At 41.5% G+C, this 14605-nt stretch overlaps 1 long non-coding RNA gene across 1 annotated transcript; it reads right to left on the bottom strand.

Moving 5' to 3' along the window:
- Positions 1–5247: 5247 nt before the first annotated feature.
- Positions 5248–7311, bottom strand: LOC308281658. The gene is made up of 3 exons (XR_013961853.1): positions 6144–7311; positions 5829–6018; positions 5248–5715 (listed from the first exon to the last, which is right to left on the bottom strand). It is a non-coding gene; the product is annotated as an uncharacterized lncRNA (long non-coding RNA).
- Between the last annotated feature and the right edge of the window lie 7294 nt (positions 7312–14605).

Here is a 14605-nt window from a genome sequence, read left to right as displayed (position 1 = left end):
CATGCAGACCTTGGTGGACAAGTCTTACTGGTAGGACTCATTCACAATTATACTTTATTGTGAAATCATACACAGTTGAGGTCAAAACAACCAAACCACCACCACATCAACACTGCACGTCCTCCCTGTTGGTTGTTTTCTGTTAGTTTTTCCTTTTAATTTTCTTTAACACAGACCGAAGAAGGATGAAGCAAAGGGTAGCATACATCTCATTCATAGTTCATATACTTAAATTGATCATAGGTTGTGTGCCTTGAAAAACGCTCTTTACTTTTACTTCTAGGACCAACTCACTCCCCTCTACCCCAATCCACCCTGCCCGTCTAGAGTGGACAGACTGAACTAATAAGTAAATAATAATAGAGTGAATAAATCTACTCTACATGACTCTGAAATCAGATTCCTCCTTTACGCAGATGACCTGGTTCTACTGTTACCAACAGAGGAGGGTCTACAGCAGAACCTGGCTCTGCTTGAAACATTCTGTCAGACCTGGGCCCTGACAATTAACCCTGACAAAACTAAAGTAGTCATATTCCAAAAAAGGTCCACAAGTCAGAGAAGAAAGTACAACTTCACAATAGGAACAACAAAAACAAACAAACAATTACACATACCTAGGGCTGAAGATCAGTTCCACTGGAAATTTTAACTTGGCTATTAATGAACTGAAAAAGAAAGCAAGGAGAGCTTTCTATGCCATAAAAAAGTCAACACAGGTTGACATCCCAATTAGGACCTGGCTCAAAATATTCCAATCAGTGATTGAACTAATTGCATTATGGAAGTGAAGTTTGGGGTCCTCTAACAAAACACAATTTTGGAAAATGGCAAAAACATCCAATAGAAACAAACCCTGCATGCAGAGTTGTGTAAGAGAATCCTCCGGGTCCAGAGGAAGACTCCTAACAATGCATGCAGAGCAGAATTAGGCCAATATCCTCTAATTATAAACATTGAAAAATGAGCAACCGCAAATCCTATCATTGTAAAGCCCTCAAAAGCCAAGAGATGAACATAGAGAAGAGTCCTCTCAGTCAGCTGGTCCTGATGCTTAACAAACCAACATCAGAGCCTCCTATAGACACTCCTAACAACAACCCGCCACAGGACAGTGACATCATTCCCCAACAAATCCGACCCAACCAAATTATGAATCAACAGAAACAAAAATATGAAAGCTATTGGATAGAAACAACAAAAACCCAAAGTAAACTAAATTGCTATCTGGCCCTAGAGGCCCTCTGGCCTCGATTCGTAAAATTAAGCGCCAGCTTTAGTTTATGCAGGGCATGGGAGTCAAGTTGCCGCCAGGTCGGTGTAGTCAGATGTCAGTCAGCTCTGTTTTCATTGTCTCCACCAGCCAAGGCATGGGGGAGAGTATGTTTTCCCCTCTCCCCGTCCGTCCATGCGTGTCCGTGCGTGTGTCCTCGCAGATTGTTACTGTAGCAGGATGGGCGTTCGTTCCCACGGTCCACTCTCCGCCCACTCATCAGTGGGCTGATGGCCACCAGTATATAGAATGCACCACTCCTCTCAGAGTCAGCCGTCTCTGCTCACCTGGTGCCACGCTCCTCGTTGTGTTCTGCAAACACTTTGCAAACACTTTGTCTTCTAAACGCTGGCCGTTGGGCTATATATATATCGCTGTGCTCCTGTCTTGTTCAACGCAGGTATGTCTCTCCGTCTTGCTGCTTAAACATCGCCAGTATATGCTGCATAGTGAACTTGAACTTGACCGTGACCGTTTGTTGTCTTTTAGCTTTGATGCTACAAGCGCTCGTCTGAGCTCCTGCACTTCTGTGCGGCGATTAAGTGCCACGCACATTAGGTATGTTTGTAGTCCTCCCTCTCCGCAGTATAGTTTCGTTTGGTGTCTGCACCAGACTAAACATGGGCTTTGTTTTATTATTCCAGTTACTTAACAGCTATACCCGGGGGCCGCTGCGCGGACGGGACATCCGTGTCTGCCGCTGTTGTTTAAGTGGTGAGTTGTGCATCTCTCTGTTCCTGTTTCGGTGAACTTTATGTAGTATAATTAGTAAACTAACCGGGCCGCTTGTTGCCTGTTTCAGGGCCAGGGCCGCTGCTGCTTTGCGGACCTTTTACGGTCACCAGCCATTAAGAAAAGCCAACGTCTGATACCACTCTTCCTCCATTCATAAAGTTGCCGGCGGGCGGCACGAAGATACGCCGTTTGTACGGCTCCTTACAGCCGTCCTACCCGGCGGTCCATAGCCCGGCTTTACGGCCAGCCTTATTGTTTGTTATTTTGCTTTATGGTTTATTGTGTTGGATTTATTTAGTTTATTTAGTTTATTTGGTTCCTTTACTTGATTTAATTACAGCTATCCGGCACTAGGCCAATATATAAAGACGGCAATATTTAGTTTCAATAGGAAACCAGTCCTATATTGAAACTACTGTGAATCATTCATTCTAACACCTGTCTCTTTCTATTACACAGGCCACGGTGCTGGGGCCTTACGTTGGGACAGGGGCGGCCGCCCAGGGTTGTGGTAATCCCCCCGTTTGCTGTGTTTGATTTATATGATTTTGTTTATATTGATTTTGCTGTGATTTGTTGGAGAGCCACTTCCCTGGGGCGGTCGCCCTATCCCTATTCCCCTTCCCAGAGGAAAAATCTGCTTCTCATTTAAAGCTTTTCAGTTGCTCATGAGACGTAAGGGAGCCACACTTTTGTTTCTCATGTGTGCTTCATTAGAAGATCAGATATTGCTCTCCTTGAAGCTCCTTGTAGATCCTAAAGGTGCTTTAGGATCTTTAAGGAGCTTCTCATTTGGAGCCATGTTTGAGAAGAATTTGAGTATCTTATTCTGAGATTACAGGGAGTGAGAGACGAGATGTAGGGGAGCACTCTCTATTGACTCATTAGTGTATCCTATATTACTCTCATATTGAGCCAAATATGAGAAATAATTGAGTAGCTTTATTTGAGATGATAGGAGCAATACATGAGACATAGGTGAGAGCTCTCTGATGGCTCATTTAAGTCTCTTAACTGTGACCCAAGATTCTTACTTTGAGCCATTAATGAGCAATAATTGAGATTTAATTACCCAGAACCTTTTTTTCTCACTTGGAGCTGTAAATGAGATACAGTATACATGCAGATATTTTGATATAAAAACAATACAATAATTTCCTTCAATAAAACTTTATTTAATTTCCTTCAATAAAACTTTATTTTCTGTAAGGTGGCTGAAGATGAAGTGCTTTTAACAGTAGTCTTTTAAAAGACTACTTTGGAAAAGGTTTGGGTTGTGTATTTACCTTGCCATGATGTAACTCTAAGGTGGCCAAGGGAAAACAATACATTTTAGTTATACAACAACCCAAACTACGACCAAAGTGGTCTTTTATTCCAAATAAAATAAAAACAAACATCACAGTTCCTCCCCTTACTACTCATGAATGCAGTGCCAAACAAGAAAGTGACCCTAATCAAATCAATGTGACCAAAACAGTCACTGCTACTTAAGTCAAATACATGCAAAAAAAAAAACATGCAATAATACTTAACTAATTAAATGCGCACAGCTTAAAAGTTCACTTAAGAGTGCAAAGTGCCCATTGGTCAGTGCAAAAAGCAGAAGTGACATGTACTCCCAGCAAAACCGGACAGGAACAAACAGTCAGTGATAACTATTCCAGTTATAAGTTACAGTTGTCCTTACCAAACGACCGTTGTGTTTCATTGTATAATGTGAGGACAACATTCACGAAGGACTGCCAGTCTCTCACGTCTCCGTCCTGGGTAGATGAATCTATCTGTTCCTCTGTCTCTTACTCCAGTATCCGAGGATCTCGGGTGGGAGTTCTTAAAGATTGTATTAAGTTTCCTGCACCCTGGCCAATTCCTCCACCCCTGCAAGGAGAACCCAACAACGGTGTCCGCCTTCCTCACCAGTCTGTTGAGGTTGAAGGTGTCACCCGCTCAGTTGTTCCTCCCCAGCACGTTATTCCAAAGAAAACTGCTCCACTTGCCATACCAGATTGGTAGAACATCTGTAGCATCCTGTTGCACACGCCAAACGATCCCGTCTTCTCAGGAAGAGCAGGCTGTTCTTACCCTTCCTGTGAATCGCCTCTGCGTTGTGCGACCAGTGTTTCCACGGACACCGCCTTCCATCCAGCTTCGGTGCCATACCGTAAGACATAGTCTGCAGACAGGGAAGATGAAATTAGCTATATAAGCACAGTCAACATGTTTTCCCCACGCCAGTGATGTCGTTCGAACCTTCTCTCAGTCAGTGGGGGAAAATAAAAGATACAATGTTACATTAAACCCTGAGACACAATCTTTTCCATTGAAATAACCAAAGAGTTAATGATCGTTTCGGCCTACACCTGCCACTGTTCAGCGACTGTTGCAGCGCAGCTATCTACAAGACTCTTATTAAGAAGGACCCAGAAGGGGCACTGTTTGATGTAAAGTCATCAACAAAACTTCCAGCTAAACCTTCAGTTTTAGAGGGGCTTTCAACAGGATAATCACAAGGTTTGTGTGCTTTATTAAGATAAAGTACCAAAGAAATTAGAACAACCAGGCTGACCGCATTTAAGACAAAGTGTCTTTCCTGAACAAAGTCTGTGGATTAACTTCAAGTGCGTTGTTAGTGAGTTGGCATTGGCCTGAGGGACTTTACAAATAAAACAAAACATCTCAGTATCAAATCAGTGCATCATCAGAGCACTCAGATAACAATATACTTTTCAGTATTAAAATTCAGTGCAGCATCAGAGCCCTCAAAATAAATCTTCTCAGTTTAGCATCAGAACCCTCAAAACCATCTCAAAAGTATCAGAAATCAGTGCAGAATCAAGAGCCGGGAGTCTCTGGTAGGGGACCCAACCGGTAGGAGACAATATAATCTCAAAAGTATTAAATAAATAAAAACAAAATAAAAATAATAATCAGTGCAGCATCCGAGCTCTCATTTATTTGACCCTGGGATTGACCTTGGTGGTAGCAGCATCTATCTGGTAAACAGCACTTTGCAAGAAGTGGTAGACATTAGCCAGATCCCGGTTGTACGAGGTAGCGAAGACGAAATGATTTTTAAAAAGCGTGTCGAAAGAGGCAAGGGAGTCTGGTGACTTACACGGGATTGCACGTTTGTCAATCACAATGAAGTATTTGTGTATGGTACACCTCTGGGTCCCCACAGCCAGTAGATAGGGTTGACGACTCTCGTGATGCTGTCCAGTCTGTGACAAGAGAACTTCATTAGTCATGTTATTACAATTAATATGTTTGCAGTTTAGAGCCCCAACTTTATGAGATAGCCACCAGAATCACTTCTTGCCACAAAATGCAACCAACAACATTCTGCCTTATCTTTATTCTGCTAAATGTAAAATAAATAAACATATTCATATCGGTGTATCTCAGGCTGATGGGGATAGATCTGTGGGGGGCGAAAGCAGACAATTATCACAGGGCAGTCGCTGATTACAGATGAGCATGGTTATCGCATGATTTCACAAAAGTATAGTTTTAAGGGTGACTATTAGGGACAGAACAGTGAGCCATCTTAAACTTTAATTGAACTAAAACCTTACCTAGATGAACTTCACAAGGTGGTCAATGGCTTGTCGGGCTGAGAGCTTCCCTGGTCTCTTGTTGCGGCCTTGAGGTGAGGGTGGCATGAGGTGGATAAGGCAAGATGGAGGACATCTCACTGTCCCATCCTGAAAATACAAGGGAGAGAAAAAAAACCAGACATTTTTACTAAAATCTCTTCATTTTGGTTTCGAAACCAATTCCCTCTTCCATTAGTATTAGTCATTTAATTCCAGCATACCATTTTCCAGTTGTCCTGTTGGGATTCAGCTTTATGAAGCAGATCTTCAAGGTCGCCTGTCTGGGTGAGGCCATGGCTTTGTTCAAGGACTTTCTGCCTGTAGCGAGTAGGCCCCTTTTCCAGGAACTTGGAAAAGGGGCAGCGATGCAGCGATGTCATCACCAAACATCAGACTGAAATTCTGCTCCATCTGCAGACAAGATGGAATACAGACGACAACGTGGCATACATTTTTAATAGGTTCACCTTATGACCAGGGCTGTGATCTGTTTAAAGTCATTTTTCATTTCAGTTCGACTTTAAGGCAATACATACCATTCCCGCAATGTCAAGAAATCTTGGAAAGGTGGTGAATATTTCAGAGGACTTCACTGGGTCATGAACCATTGCTTGGCGATGGGTGAAGGTGTGTTTCATCTTCTCCTCGACGATTGCTTCATCAGTTGTATGGTTCATCAGTGCGATGGCCTCACAACACTGGGTTTTGACAGGGGATTCTGACACTCTGTAATGATCCTCTCTCCTCCAGGTTTGGCCATCAGAATGTTTTCAATCATCTAAGTGGGAGGGGGGAAAAGGGGGGGACAGGGATTTGGTGGCCAAATATATTTACAGTAGCACAAATGTAAACCATGCCCCCCATACTTCTCCGCAATTGTACTTTGCCATTTACCCCCCTGCTGCCCCCTTTATCAGAATCACCATCTTGATCTCCATTTCAAACAGTCATCTGCAAATCTTACCTGAGCGAGATGAGTCAGGTCAGCTCTGTTCCTTTGGGCAGGACACGGCTGCAAAATGGTGGTGTCATCAGTCCCCATTGTCTGCACTGGAGCTGAGAAAGGCTAGTTTCAGTGAGCCTCACTGAATCTAGCATGTTGACATAACAGGAGTGATTATAATAACATGTGATTAGCAAGAGGGGATCATTTGTGTTAAGAGTAATGTAAAAGAGATATTATAAATAAATATTGCGTGCCGGATCAAACAACATGAAGTGCTTTTGCGCACTGCTGCCAGTAGCCTACTTATTTAGCGTCTGGTACTAACTCTGCTGTCACGTACTGCAGTTGTTCTCAAACTTTTCAGGCCGCAACCCCAAAAATAATCATATTTTAACTGGGGACCCCCCACCCTGACGAGCACTAAGAGTTGGGACAGTACATTTTGTATAACACTGTTCTATTGTGAAAGTCTAGCAGATCTACATGCTCACAACGCCTCGCATTGCGAGGCTTTGTGAGCATGTAGATCTTCTATTTTCACAATCTCTGAGTCTAATATTTGATCATTTGGCCCAATGTTTAGTCTGTCATTTTAGAGGTATTAAAAAGTCCTTAAATTGTCACTTTAGAAATGTGCAAATACCCTCTATACACTTAAAGTTTGTTGGTTTGTTTACTGTTGAGAAAACAATGATTAGCCAATCATCAGGGGACCCCCCAAAATAATTTAGGGACGCCCCTGGGGGTCCCGACCCAAAGGTTGAAAACCACATTTCTAATACCTCAAAAGAACAGGGGAACAAAGGAAAGAAAAGACCGTTATAACATTAAAAGTAAACAAATTATATAAAAACTGGTCAAACGTTGCCCAAATTGTCAAATGATGTAAGAGGCAACAATTGTGAAAATAACAGATCTACAAGCTCACTGCATTCCAAGTGCTTGTCAGGGTGGAGGGTCCCCAGTTCAAATATGACTATTTTGGGGGGTCCCCAGTTCAAATATGATTATTTGGGGGGCTTAAGTGGTTAACAGTCAACAGGATCACTGATTACATTAATTATGAGAAGCAGTGTTCTTGGTGACATCACCACCAACAAGTGCCACAGGATATAAATAACAACAAGTGGGCTTGAGACCAGTATATTATACCAAAACTTCATAGGATAGACCAAGGATATTCTCCTCAAAAATATAAAATAAATAAAAAATACCAACAGTACAAAGGCAGGGCCCTTAGCCAATGAGGCTAAGGGCACAGGGGTATATATTTGTGCCCATATGAGCCCACACTGTTTTGTATGAACAGTATTTCTAGTTAAGAACTGGTTCTCAAACTGTTTTTTTATTTAAAGGACCCCCTGTTTTTAGTATGCATATGGCCATGATCCCCCATCATCCATAACTCCCCTAGAACTGTACAAATGGAACCAGATGGACCTGTTAGGGTTAATTTGGTTCCATTTGTATACTCTACTACCATTGCTAGCTAACATTAGCCACAAATACCACACACACACACACACACACACACACACACACACACACACACACACACACACACACACACACACACACACACACACACACACACAGTATTGAACAGCTGCTAGCTAACTTTGGCTCTGTTAGCCACAATACCACACAACAGGCTGCAAGCTGTGCACAAATACACAGCAAAGCACCTTCTGTTAATACAAAATAAAAAAACTTCCACTTCTATCAAAAGGGAAGCTTATCTTACACATTTTGAACATTCAGTTCCATTAGGATGTAGTCTACTGTAAAAACGTTAGCATCAGCTAGTGTTAGCATTAGCTAGCGTTAGCATTAGCTTAGTTGTACTGGTTGGATGAACCTTTCAGAAAAATACACACTTTGTACAAAAACACTGCAGACAACATTCTTAAGTAACATACAGTACATGTAGGTTACTTTATCCAGTGGCTATGTTGTTTCACCTACCTAAAAAGGATAAAGTCCATGAGAGCATATAACTCCTGGTTGTTCTTCTCTTCAGCACTGACTGACTGAGGTTCAAAATGGCAGCCAGCCCAGACTGGTTCAAACCAGTTCCAAGTCGTTCCAATAGCTCCTCTCTGTCTTGAGAAGCAATAGATGAGCAGCAAATGAGCAGCAAATGTTTCCTCTGAGAAAGTATAATAATAAGGATATGCCCCGCCTCCTACAGAGCTCTGTTTCCTGCTAGATCAAAGCAATATGTGATGTCACTGTTCTCATCCTTCCCAGTTGTTGTTTGGGCAATTAACCCTTTGACTGACTGCTGCTGAAGCAATAATGCATTGTCAGGGGTCTTCAACAGGGGGTCCGCGACCCCTAGGGGGTCCGCGGGGATACTGCAGGGGGTCCCCTAAAAAAGGGGGGGAAAAATATATAGGATATATATAAATATATAATTTATTTTAAGAAAGAAAAAAAAGAAAAAATATATATTTTAATAGCATTATTATTATAGCAGTATTGAATGCACAATGTGATTTTACACAATTTTATACATAAATATACAATATATGTTGTAGCCCCCTTCCCTACCCTACAAGGTATCTCAGTTATAACTATTATAATTATAATAAACATACTATAAAGTGTTAGGCCTATACATCATTGGAAAAAATACTATTTTTGTCAATACTGCATGTAGAAATACTCTGTAACAAATCATTCTAAATTTACTTAAAGTACAAAACTGTTGGTATGAAAATGTATTTAAAGTGCAAAAGTAGAAAGTACTCATTATGCAGAATCTTTGAAAAGAGCAGATCTACAAGCTTACAATGGCATTGGTAACATTTTTGAGAGGCCATTTTTGCGACCGTTAGGTCGCAGTTACTATCAAAACCTTCACTGGCAGTCTGTCTGCCTGTCCGTCTGTCCGTCTGTCCGTCCGTCCGTCCACATCACGGCACACCACACTTTTGCCCTTCTCCACAACCGTTGCCCCTATCCATGCCAAACTTTGCACACACACTCCTTGCCTGCCAATCCACAAGCTCCACCCCTCCAGAGACCCCTGGAGCTCCAGGGACCCCCTGGCGCCACTGCCAAAAAGTCAAAAGTAGCCGATCATACATGTGCTTATCTCCTGGTTAGGGAGTCTTACTGGTATTGTTCTGCTCCAGGATTCTGGCTACCCCCCCTAAATCACATGCGCTGAGTCAGAATATGCAGGTTTTATTCCAATGCGCAAACAGGAAGTGTCTCAAAACTGCCACTTCCTGGTGTGTTTTGGGTATTACGAGTTGGTAGGTGCTCCGATATATTTTTTTCTCATGTCTGCATGTCATTTTAAGCCTCAGGTCGACATTCAGTAACCCTAATATCCTATCGTGATTTTATAGTAATTCAAAGGAGGCTAACCCTAGTTTAATCCTAGGAATGTCGCACAGAAATAAAACACACCTCCACGTGTTCGTCTCGGTGAGCTATTCAACATACTAAAAGATGCGCCCTTGACACATGATGGTTTCGGACTTATAACACGAAATAGCTAACCCTAGGGTCAGCTATTTCGCGTTATAAGTCAAAGACGATGCGACATCAGACCTTGGTTCCGAGATATGTTGTAGAGCTCTCCGAGACGAACGTGTGGATGTCTTGGTTATCCTCCTACGACCTTTCTTCCCTGGGATCTCCAATTTGACTAAGGGTCATAGAGTCTATAAACGTTAGAGCACATTGAATGCCAGGCCAGAGAAAGCTATCTCCTCACAGGAGTGTCTGTGTGGGATGAACCTTATACTGGCGTGTTCAGCTCGCAGAGACGAACATGTGTATGTGTGTGTGTGTGTGTGTGTGTGTGTGTGTGTGTGTGTGTGTAACTCCTCTATACGACACTCCTGTGCCGAGAGAACGGCCCCTAAAGTTAGAATTAGGGTTAGCCCTCTAGGGGTCATACATCAACGCGTTCGTCTCAGCGAGCTGATCAAGAATCTTTTTGCCATGTGTCTGTGCGTCCCCTAGAACCCGAGCTAGCTCTTTTAGAAGGGTTAGAAATCGACTAAAGCATTTTTACGTGACGGGATAAGACTAAGAAAGATCTAACTGATCAGTCTTGATCACATGACTAGCGATTTGTGTGAAATTTGAAGGAGTAATATAAGAAAATATGTATTACGTAAGTCGGCCTGCTGGTGGCGCTATAAAAGGCATGTGACAAATGTAGGGCAAAGTTGAAGTTTTAGTCATGCTGCATAAATTGTTGAAACTCATGTAGTAGTAATAATATCTTAAAATGTAACTAACTTATAATGGTTATCCCCCAAATTAGCATTCTATTGATGCAGACCCTTAGTTTTCATTAGATAACGTTTCTGTAAGTTCTATACTTTATCTTAATAAACTATCTGATACATTGCTTTTAACATTCTTAAATTGGCATGAGATTGGTTCTGTATGTGATAAAATTGAGACATAATTTATCTAATTGTTGGTATCATTCGAGAGCTTGTACTAGCTAGAATGATATATACTTAAGACATTTTCTGAATATGCTATAAATAAAGCAAGTGAATTAAAATGAGCATTAAACACAAATGCATGATCAAATGAGAATGATTGAAGACTGCATCGTTTATAGCTATATACTGGCCAATCTGAGTCTTTAATGTGACTTAAATGAGATAATCTTGAGAGCTCTTTTACAGCTCAACAGTGGTCATTCTGAGACAGACCTGAGATGTAACAAAAAGCCTTAATTGAGCTTTAAATGAGATTATATTGAAAGCTATTTTTTATATCACTTGGAGCTAAGTTTGAGACGCAACAATCCAGATGAATTGAGCAATATTTGAGACATTATTGAGCTCTCCTGTATAGCTCATCAGAGCTTCCATCTGAGGCATGTTGCTCCCCAGAAATAGAGGAGAAACAGGAGCAATACCTGAGATCTCCTTTTTGTATCACCTTGATCTCATTTGTGGCTTGAGAAACAAAAGAGCAATAGATGAGGGCTCAATCATGGATTCTGCTTTCCTTACCTGCCCATAGATAGTCACATTAAGTGTTTTTATTGTTGATTGCATTAGTACACTGTTCCTTCTTTTAACCTATTACCAGTATTATTATTAACGTGACTAAAAGAAATGATGATGATATGATATACTGACTATAAAAGAAATGATGATGATATGATATACTGACTACATTAACCTGCCTAACTTATAATAAAGAGCCTGTTTTGTACTTTGGTTAAATACGTTTCTGCCTTGGTTATTGATGTAAAACGAACTTGAGTGCCCTTGGTAACTTAAGGTGTTTGAATTAGATAATAGAACTATTTCGGGTGGCGTAATTCCACCGGTGGCGTTGTCTGGCAGCTACCCTAAACTATACCGCTATGCCACATTACCACCTAATCTCAGTCGCTGTTGGCCCGGTCGCTGCCAAAATGAGCACACACACTCCCTGGATGCCAATTCAGAACCCATTTTTCAAATGGGCCTGTTCTAGCGCCACCATGAGGCCGATGTTTGTAAAACACATTTCTGTACACTACTCTTACAGATTTTGTCCAAAAATCATACAAATCGGTAGGCAGTATCTCGACAGTCATGTGATCGACATGGATCTGTCCGATTTTGCATATTCCATCCTGATTGGCTAAGATTGGCTGCCAAAGTTTGTAGGATTGAGCCGTTTTGAACAAAATGCCTCAAATCACAAACGCAAAGTGCAATTTTCATGAAATCCCAAACACACATTCCCTCTAGGCAGAGGAAGAAATGCTACTTACATTTTTTTAAATCAGTCTCATGGTGGCGCTATAACAGGCCGATTTGTCGTTTTACCTATAACTCCACCGATCAGTTTCAAACTTTGTAAGCGCACTCCCTAGAGGCCAAGGAAAAACCCTTTCCCTGCATTTTTCACATCAGCCTTTTATAGCGCCACAATGAGGCTGTTTTTTGACAAACACATTTTTTGACACTTCACTGTCTCTGAAGCTAACTTGTCCACTCACCTTGGATTGCGCTTATAAGTCACATCTGCCCAATGCCAGTGTTGATTGTACTTTGAGTTCACCTGCTTCTAGTTAAGTCCCTGTCTATATAACCCCCCTGAATGCTCTCTGTTAGTGTGCCTGCTTGCTTGAGGAACCTTAGATTTAATTTCAGTTTCAACTTCTCTGCCTGCCACAGTCTAACATCTAACATTACACGCTGTGCTCCAATAGGCACTTGTATTGGCTTAGTGCCTGACATGACAGGTTTTCAAAACTAACAGAATTACTAGACATATGAAGAAAAAAAAATATCACAGAAGCATTTTGCTGAGCTCTGATGATATAAATCAAAATGTTTCCAAAAAGTACAAAGATAACAGAGCTGACCAAGGCAGACATTCATACACTGCTCAGACAACTCCTCACGCAGTGTTGCATCATCACTGATTATGGACAACAAAAACATTCAGGAACATTTCAGCTTCTTGAACATAACCCCAGGCCTGAAGCAAACAATTTACTGTAAGAATACTAAATTAATTAAAGGGATATGTCACTTTAAATTCATGGTGGTAATGTTGAACTAGACAATGCATTCAGACAATTTGGTGTTTTGACCAACTGAGTTGGGTAAAGAAGTTGGTGATTCTATTACAACCAGACTCCTGTCAGTCCCCATTCCAGCAGTGCCACGCAGCATGTCCCTGGTCCCAGCCATACCATCCCAGCCATAGCAACATGTCCATGTCCCTGGTCCCAGCAGTGCTAAATAATCAAAGCCTATCCACCTCTTTCCGCGGGAGTTTACTGGAGACTATCTGGACCACACTTCCGGTTTAACAGCAGACATACAAGCTCACGTCGCGTCGCAGATGCAGCCCGGAAGCTCGGTACAGCGTCTGCTGCGCAATGCACTATGGGGCGTTGGAAAGCCGTGGATAGCTTGGTGCTTAGCAGACATGCAAATTCAAAAATGAAATGCAAAGATAGCTTCCTTTCTTCAGGCGTTGGGTGACTGCTACATGTTGCATGTCTCCCTTCTTCTGTGACCTCGGTTTCCTGTCTCCTTACACTCTGCTAATAAAGCAAATATTTCCAAAAAAGTCTAAATCAAAAACAAATGACACAGACTATAAATGAATGAATGAAAGAGTTTATTTCGAACATAAAAAAAGGCAAAAAAAAAAAAAAAAAACATTGACAATGTCCGAAAAGGAGTAGGATGAAGTATAAAACTTATTAAGCTCCTACCTCCCTTTTGGAAAATATCTCCACTGCATATTCAAAGAAGGAAAAAAAAAAAAAGAAAAGAAAATGACTGCAGTAATATCAAATGAAAATGATAAAAGAAACAATTCATTGATACTAACTGAAACACCAGGGATGTTTTGACTCAATAGGTCAACACAGCCCCTCCTCATCCCAATACCTCTTAAATATGATCTTTTTATATATCTTTTTGAAATGGTTCATGTTTGGACTTCGCTGCACCTCCAATACTTAGTCCATTCCACAAACTCACTCCACAAACTGAAATACACATGCTTTTCAATGTTGTACCAGCAAACTGCACCTTGAAATCAAGCTCTCGTCTCAAACTGTAACCCCCCTCTTTATCACTGAACATCTTTTGTATGTTGCCTGGCAATAGCCCGTTTCTGGCTCTAAACATAATCAGCGTGGTTTTGTATTCAATAAGATCCATTAACTTAATGACATGTGATTGTAAAAACAGTACATTTGTGTGATCCAGATAACCTACCTTGTTAACATTTCTAATGGCTCTTTTTTTGAAGAATGCATAATGGTTTTATATTACTTTGTCAAGTGTTACCCCAGATTTCTACACAGCCGTGTAGGAATTTCATGGAGGCCATGAAGGCCATGGCCGCCATTGCCCCTCAGTTTGGCCTTGTGCCCCACCAGAAAATGCATGACATGAGGCCACAGTGGCCTTAATGCCCCAGCTGACTGTACCACTTTCTCATCTGTCTCCTTCTTGTCAATATTTATAGACAGTAGACACCGGTGTGTCTTTCTTGTCATGTAGACACGAGTGTCTTTTGTTGAGATTCTGGATTCTGAAATCT

Source organism: Nannobrachium achirus (assembly GCF_963921795.1).
Source record: "Nannobrachium achirus genome assembly, chromosome: 3".
Taxonomy (NCBI): Eukaryota; Metazoa; Chordata; class Actinopteri; order Myctophiformes; family Myctophidae; genus Nannobrachium; species Nannobrachium achirus.
This window is presented reverse-complemented; position numbering and strand designations above follow the sequence as displayed.